Source organism: Melospiza melodia, chromosome 24, assembly GCF_035770615.1.
Source record: "Melospiza melodia melodia isolate bMelMel2 chromosome 24, bMelMel2.pri, whole genome shotgun sequence".
Taxonomy (NCBI): domain Eukaryota; kingdom Metazoa; phylum Chordata; class Aves; order Passeriformes; family Passerellidae; genus Melospiza; species Melospiza melodia.
Genome location: NC_086217.1, coordinates 12,835,263 through 12,842,473, shown reverse-complemented (window position 1 = coordinate 12,842,473; position 7,211 = coordinate 12,835,263). Strand labels below are relative to the sequence as shown.

Sequence of the window (7,211 nt, the reverse complement as noted above, 5' to 3'; positions counted from 1 at the left end):
TAGTAGAAAAAAAAGTAGTTGAGTCATTGAACAGAGTACATCTGAGAACATAGCATGTAAGTATGAAAATTAACAAAACATGCATAATAATAAATAATATGGACATACTGTGTGGGGCGGTTGTGCTAAGGGTGTACTAAATACAGCAGGAAAATTCTCATATATTTCTCTTATGACCAAAATATTTAACAAACTGGGCACTGATTTCTAAGAAACAGATTAGAAGAGTGGCAGCAAGGTACTACTGTGGACGCTATTGAATTGTACAAAGAAAAGAATGCCTACAAAGAAGAGAATTCAAGCAGATCACAGAGTACTGAAAAGGTAAAAGAGGACATTACTTATTGCTGTCCTTATCAAAGGGTTAAAAACCTGTTATGTTGAGGAATATATAAAGGCAAAAAGTCTGCCCGAGAAGGTCTAAATGGAGCTGTATTGCGAAGCGGCAGTGCAAGCGCGACCCGGGAGCGGGGCCTCTGCCCAGAGCCTGTTCAAAGCCATGAGGGAGAGACAAGGCGGGGAGGCTTTCTTGCGTCCCCGTGTTCAAGCCCACATTTGCCGACCGAAAGGCTTTTTTGTTTCGGAGAGGCAGTCGTAGGCAATACACAAGAAATTTGAGATTCGTTACTGTTCGTGTTTAACCGAAGGAGTGCAAGTTAAGGGAAAGTGGATGAGAGGTGCCCGCACGCAGAGCGACCCGCCCCGTTCCGGTGGGAAGGGGGGCGTAGCAGGGGCACGGCGGGGAGGGAACCTCTGGCGCCCGCCCCCCGCCTCCGGACTCGCTCTGCTGCCGCCAGTCAGGGCGGCGCGACGGGCCTGGGCACGGGGCAGAGCATCCCTGGCCGGCGTGCCTGCTGCCCTGTGGTAACCCCGGGACCGCGCTCCGCCGGGGTGAACGACCGCCGCCGCCGGAGAGCGACGGGCGCTGCTCGCTCTGCGGCGGCCCCAGCCACCCCTCGGCCGTCACCACATCGCCTTATCGCTTAGCAACACCGCGCGGGCCCGCGATTGGCAGGGCCGCGCCCCCGCCCACGTTCCCCCGCCTCCGCATTGGGTGCCGTCCCGGGATTGCGCGTCCTGCCCCGCGTCCTTTCCCATTGTGCGCCGCGGATGCGCGCGGGCGCTGCGCGATCCCACCGGGCTTGGACTGGCGCCCGCCGAGCCTTCGCCTCAGTCGCCGAGCCACGGTGCCGGCACGGCGCGGTCGTACGCCCTACAGTGTACCTACCCGCGGGGAGGTGGGAGAGGGACACGACAAGGTCCGCGCCCACGGGGGGTCGGCGCTGCCGCGTCCCCGGCCAGGCCAGGCCAAAGCCAGGCACGCCCGCAGCGCCTAGTCTTCCACGGCCTCCAGTACGGGGCGGGGCAGGGCGCGAGAGCTTGGCCCGGTGCCCGAGGGCAAGCGGGCCCGCCTATGTCCGTCCCGGCCTGGCCAGGGCCCCCTCCTCCCGCGGAGCGGCTCTGGCGGACAGGGGTTGGCATCACCCCGGGTCTGACCGGGGCGGCCCTGCCCCAGCTCTCATTGGACTGCGGCGAGGCGTAAACTGTCAGCCCATGTGGCGTGGCCGCTGGAGGTGGCGACTGCTTAAATAGGAGTGGGAGCTAGAGGGAGATAGTGAGGAGAGCGCGGAGTATCGGCCGTGCGCAGCCCGGCACCCGCCGCCGCAGCGTCCACCCCGCAGCATCTCGATCCCGCACTGAGCTGACGACGGAGTGTTACCGACACGAAGCCATCCGCACTTGTACAGGTATCGGCGGGAGAGCGGCAGCTTCTGCTCCAGGCTCCGCGGGCCGCTGCGCCCCGCCGGTGCGCTGGGGAGGCTCCATCTTGCCCTCTGCGCCGGGTAGCCGATTAGGGTCCCTGGGTTCGGTGCGAGTCCGCGGGCTCGGTCCGCACGACCGGAAGGTTCTGCTCCCGGCCCTGGGGTTGCCGCGCCCTGTTGCTGCGGGCCGCTCTCCCGTGGCCCACCGCGGTCGTTCTGGGCACAGGCCCCCACTTCAGCGGCCGGTTACCGCGCCGCAGTCTCGCACTCCGCCCGCCCGGCAAGGTGGCTGCATTGTGGTGCTGGCGCTCGGCCATCTTGGTGGCGGACGGGGACCGTCCCGCCGCCACGGCCGCGACCTCCCGCAGCCGGGCCGTGCGGGATCGGGAACGCGGCCGGGCCCCGCTGTCCGCAGTCCTCGCGCGCGCCCGGCGGCAGCAGCTGCGTGAGGGGCCGCGCCCGCCGCGGGCCGGGTGGCCTCGCGCTGCCGCAGTTCGGGCGCCGAGCTCCGCACGGCCTCGAGTGGGCGCCAGGGCCGCACGGGCCGCTCTGCCCGGGCAGCGGGGCCGCGTTCTGCACGCCGTCCCGGGTTAGCGCGAAGGCACGGTCCTGGCAGGCTGAAGAAGCTTGTGCGGGAGGATATCGGCGCTCGATATTGGGAAGGGAGATTCGCCAATAGGTTCTGGGAATCCATCTGAGAAAACGTGCCGTGTGTATTGCTAAACTGTTCTTTCCCACTTCAGTATAAACCAGCGGCCCGCACGAAATAGCCCGGTGATCGTACACCAGTATGGATTTGACGATGCGTTCCTATTAGGAATGTGATCTTCTTCTCTCTTTGGTTGGTTTTGCACCTGCTTGGTTCTTAGTCCGAATTCCTTCCCTGGAATACAGCCCTATAAGATACAAAATGCGTATTGTCCTGGCTAATAGCTGTATTTGGATGCTTAAATTTAAACAGGCAGTATTAAGGGTGTGTAAATTGCCTGCTCCGTCAGACCACCTTTGGGAGCTTTGGAGCATGTCTTGTCTTAAAAAATGGGAGAAGAAACCTCAAGCCACGTGAGCAAAGGATTCACCTTTTCCTGCAGCCTCTATCCTTCTTGAAACAAAGTGAAAAGAATAGTACATTGTGAAAGGCTGCATTTAGTGGGTGAATTCAGAGAATGAGGGCAGTTATGAACAGCTGTTTTACAAACGTGATATAGTCATACTGGGGACTTTAGATTTTTATAACTTCTGACAACTTGGGAATCAACCAAGCTGTGTTGACTCCACGAATAAAGCCTAACTTACTCTTTCTCCAGTTACAGATTTGAACTAGATTGCATTTCCCCCTAAGTAGTGCTTTTTAAATATAAACACAGTCTACTGCTTTTCATTTGTGTTGCGGTTGACAGGACAAATACTTACCTGAAGCAGAGGCATTTGAAAGGTCTTTGTTAAATTGAATCTGTAACATACAGATTGATGGTAGCCAAATGCTGTCAAAAGAATGAAAGCCAGACTGTGTTTGCCTCTCTTCTGTGAATGGGGTTTTTGGAGGCAAGCATTATAACTCTTTGTAAGTGCAGTTTCTGTGTAAGGACAGTTTATTACAAATTTTAGAAATGATAGCCAGAGATTAGGAAACCTGGGTTGTGATGTAATCATACTGAAAAACAAAGAAAACAGTCCTTTTGTCAATATCTGCGCTGAGGAAAGCTATGGAGGAGTCATGAGTGTTTCATTTTACAATAATGAGAGATCCAGAAAAGGTGAAGATTTGGACTGTCTAGAAACAATAGCAGAACTAACTTTAAGGATTCTGTTACGCCATGATGAGAGCTATCAAAATAACAGTGAAATAAATACTTTGATCCCAAGAAAAGGAAATGTGCATCAGGCAAAACAAGATTTGGGTTTTATTTATCATTTCTTTGCAAACAGCTGTTTCTCCCTCCCTCTCCCCTTCCTTTCTTCACCAAACCCTAGGTGAACAAGGTACAGCAGAATAAGTTTATGTAGCAAGTCAGGTATGAGCGGGCAAAGGCATCAGATTATACCTTCACTTTGTGTTTTGGTTTTGGATTTTTTGGCTTTTCTTTCTCTCTGTAAGCTTATATGCTTAATGGTCCGAGGGTAATTTCTGTAGGGAAGCAGTAGAGAAAAGTATTGTAAAAAAGTTGTACAGCTGCCAGGGATGGTAGAAAATGATGGTTAATACTTTTAGAATTAATTTTTGGTGCCCAGTTAGTGAGGGACTGGAAAAAATGTTTTAAAGGCAATAGAAAACAGTATTTCAACTTAAGAGCTGCTTTGATACCAGAAGGGATTGTTAGTTATTACTAGTCACAAACTGAATGAGTCAGCAACACAATAGAATTGCTAAAAAATATTGTGCAAATCCAACAAGATGGTAGTTTAGGCTTAACTGAGGTGTCTACTGCACTGATACTTCGAGGGGAAGGGAGGGAAGGGAAGGTCGGCTGTAGTGTGTTTGCTTCTCTCCACTCAAAAACGCTAGCTGTCTGAGGAGAATTCACAAACTCAGTTCAAGCAAACGCATAAGATAAACTGAGGAAGAAAAATGGTAGATGTCTGGTTGGATTCAGAAAATACAGCCTTAAGAAACAGAAGACTCCTGTTTGTCCCTCTTTATCTTGTCTCCTATTTGGACCTGTTGCTTTTGAACATTTCACTCATCAGAGGTAGTAGGAGCAGTCTGTTTGTATGTTTTCTGTAGTCTAATCTCCTTTAGAACATCTGTAGAAATAAATGTTCTTTCTTGATCTGTGCTATGCCCTATACTTGAAAATCTGTCAATGTACTGTGTTGCTGCGTATAGTCAAAAAATGCTCTATGGAAAACACGTCTCTAATAAAGTAAAATAATAATGCAATACATCATTTGGGGGCAAAGACAATCAACTTTAAAATGGTTTACCTGCTTACTATTTGTCAAGGAAGACTGAAAACATTGTTGGTAACTGTAACAACTACTGTAATCGCTGTTTAATTGGGGGATGGCTTAATATTCATGACTTTTCTTCTGAACACTCTTGTTTTTCAACAGCAGATGCTCTCTGCTGTCTGCTGCTTAATCCATAATTTTTATTTTATCTTAGATGTATGCATTTGGAGCTCTTTGTGGCAAGTCTGAATCTTTCTGGTTCTTTGTGTATTAAAATATTTTAATTTGTGGCTCTTCTTACCCAAGTTAAAATTATCTTCTTGGCTCTTATTCTTCTAATTTTGATTACTGCAACATCTTTTTCTCCACCTTTGACATAGTCTTGCTCAACTACATTCAAAACAAGTTGGCAAAAATTGTTTGGTTAATGAATTTCATTACTTCACTGTCTGAAAGCAATGTTTTGTGGATTGGTTTTACCCAGATAGAGTTTTTCTGATACTTCCGGAAAAGAGATGTGGGATGAGAAGGAACAATCAGATAAGTCATGTTTCAGTCCCCTGAAACAGAAATTATATTTCTCTCCCTAGAGATCATCACCCAAAGAGCTGAGGTATAAAATTGGGTCATACTTAAGTTATCGTTCTTGTATCTCATATCTTAAACTTACATAGTACACTTTGTGCCCAAGATCTCTCTTTCCCTGCCCCAGCACAGAAATGCTGAAAGTGTAGTTGACTTGTGGCCCTTGGTTGGTTTTCACAGGTACAGTGATGAAGCCAGTAATAAAACTGACTTGCTAATTTTGTGTGAGTGGGAAAGCTCTTCAGCTCTGAGTGGACTGGGCCTATTACTACCGACTTAAGTTTTGGGGACTAGTTTCTTAGTAAGGGCTTTTCTCGATTTGGCCCTTAATGTTTTTGTTTTTTTTTATAAACGAACAAGAGTTGAATAGACCTTCTGTTGCTTGGGTGTTTGACACAAGACCTAGAAATCCAAGATGTCCTTGTGGGAGCACTTGTTTCTGCTCCCAGAAGGAATGGACTGGGTGAAGTAATCATCTCTTCTGCTTCGGTGTTAGGTATTGCATAATTCCACAGTTACTCCACAGATGTGAATCAGGATTACTGCTGAAGGAAAGAAGGGTGAAAGAAATCGGGCAGCCTCTGTGGTGTTACATTCTGGCAGAGCTACACCTCAGCTGTACAGAGGCTCTGCTTTCCTTCTGCACAGCCCAGCAACCTCGTGCAGCTATGGGAAAGTGTCATTGTGCCTGAGCAGTGTAGTCCGTGGATGGAAGAGGGGCCTGTTTCTTGCTCAAAGGCATCAGGAAGTCCCAAAAGAGGCTGCAAAACAATGCCCAAATGAAACATCCTGAGTTGGAAAACCAGCCACTAAGCACTCATCAGAGAGACTCCATTAGTGCTGTATTTTGGAGAAGATGATCAAGCCCCAGCAGCACTTAAGCAATGGGCCTGCATGCCACTATGCAGCATAATACTTGATGGAAGTCAAACTTCAGATCTTTCATAACAAACCTTTTCCTTCAAAGGTTTTAAGGCAGACGTGCAGTTGTTTGAATGCCTAGTTTCTTTTGTGTTTTTTACTTGTTTAAAATCCCATGCATTAAAGAATAGTTTGCCTCTGCTTACCAGAAGGATTATTTAAGAAAGTACTGTGAATGTTTACTTTCTCTTTGGTTCCTGCAGCTGCAACTTTTATTTATTTTCATATTTTAAAAAGCTCCCATCATATATATGGGTATTTCCACTACTCCTTTAACTTGTCTACTTAGGATCTAAAATTATAATTTGAATTTAACTTAAACATCACGTTAACTTGCCTCCTCTCTACTTAGTTGTTAATATGTTTTTTACTGTAGTAGAAGATAAAGGAGTGTATTATACGAGCTATCATTTGGTGCTGTGGTCTGATACAGGTGCCCTGCCATGCTATGTTATGCAGCATGATGCTCTCCTGTGGTATTTGAGATTGGGGTGTTGAATACAAATTTCTTGGGACAATAGCTGATGGTTTTCATCCTGTATGTATTCCAGATCTGTTCTGCCAAAGCGTATCTTAAAGCACCACTCTCTATCATACAGTCAGTACCACATTCACAGTTCTTTAAATATGTGGCAGTGCAGGGTCCAGTTAGGAAACACTTTAGATGTAACACTTAATTCTTTGGTTTTAACATTTAAAATGATCCTGAATTGTACTGTAATCTTTGTGGTTTGTGTGGGTTTTCTCCTCTGTGTGTTTATAGGGGAGTTGTTTGATTTTTTTGTTGTTTGATAGGTTTGGTTTGGGGTTTTTAGTCAGGTTTTTGTTTGCTCAGAGTTAATGGAGGGGGGTTAGGGTTGTGTTACTTACCTGGGGGGTGGTTTTGTGCAGTCTTGTAGTTTTGTTTGTTTGGGGTTGGTTTTTTTTTCACATCCAACAAATCTTTTGATTATTGATTCTCAAGTTAGCATTTAACTTCGGAATGATTGTAGAACTTGTTTTGCTACCTGTTAGGTTTGCCTTGTAATTATGTATTTTACTATATGTATT

At 47.7% G+C, this 7,211-nt stretch overlaps 1 protein-coding gene across 1 annotated transcript in view; it reads left to right on the top strand.

The window, feature by feature from the left end:
• Positions 1-1,614: 1,614 nt before the first annotated feature.
• Positions 1,615-7,211, top strand: part of FASN (fatty acid synthase) — a 41,533-nt gene continuing 35,936 nt past the window's right edge. The window contains exon 1 of the mRNA XM_063175718.1: positions 1,615-1,748. The gene's annotated coding sequence lies outside the window, so the exon portion shown is untranslated. The remainder of the gene's footprint in view (positions 1,749-7,211) is intronic.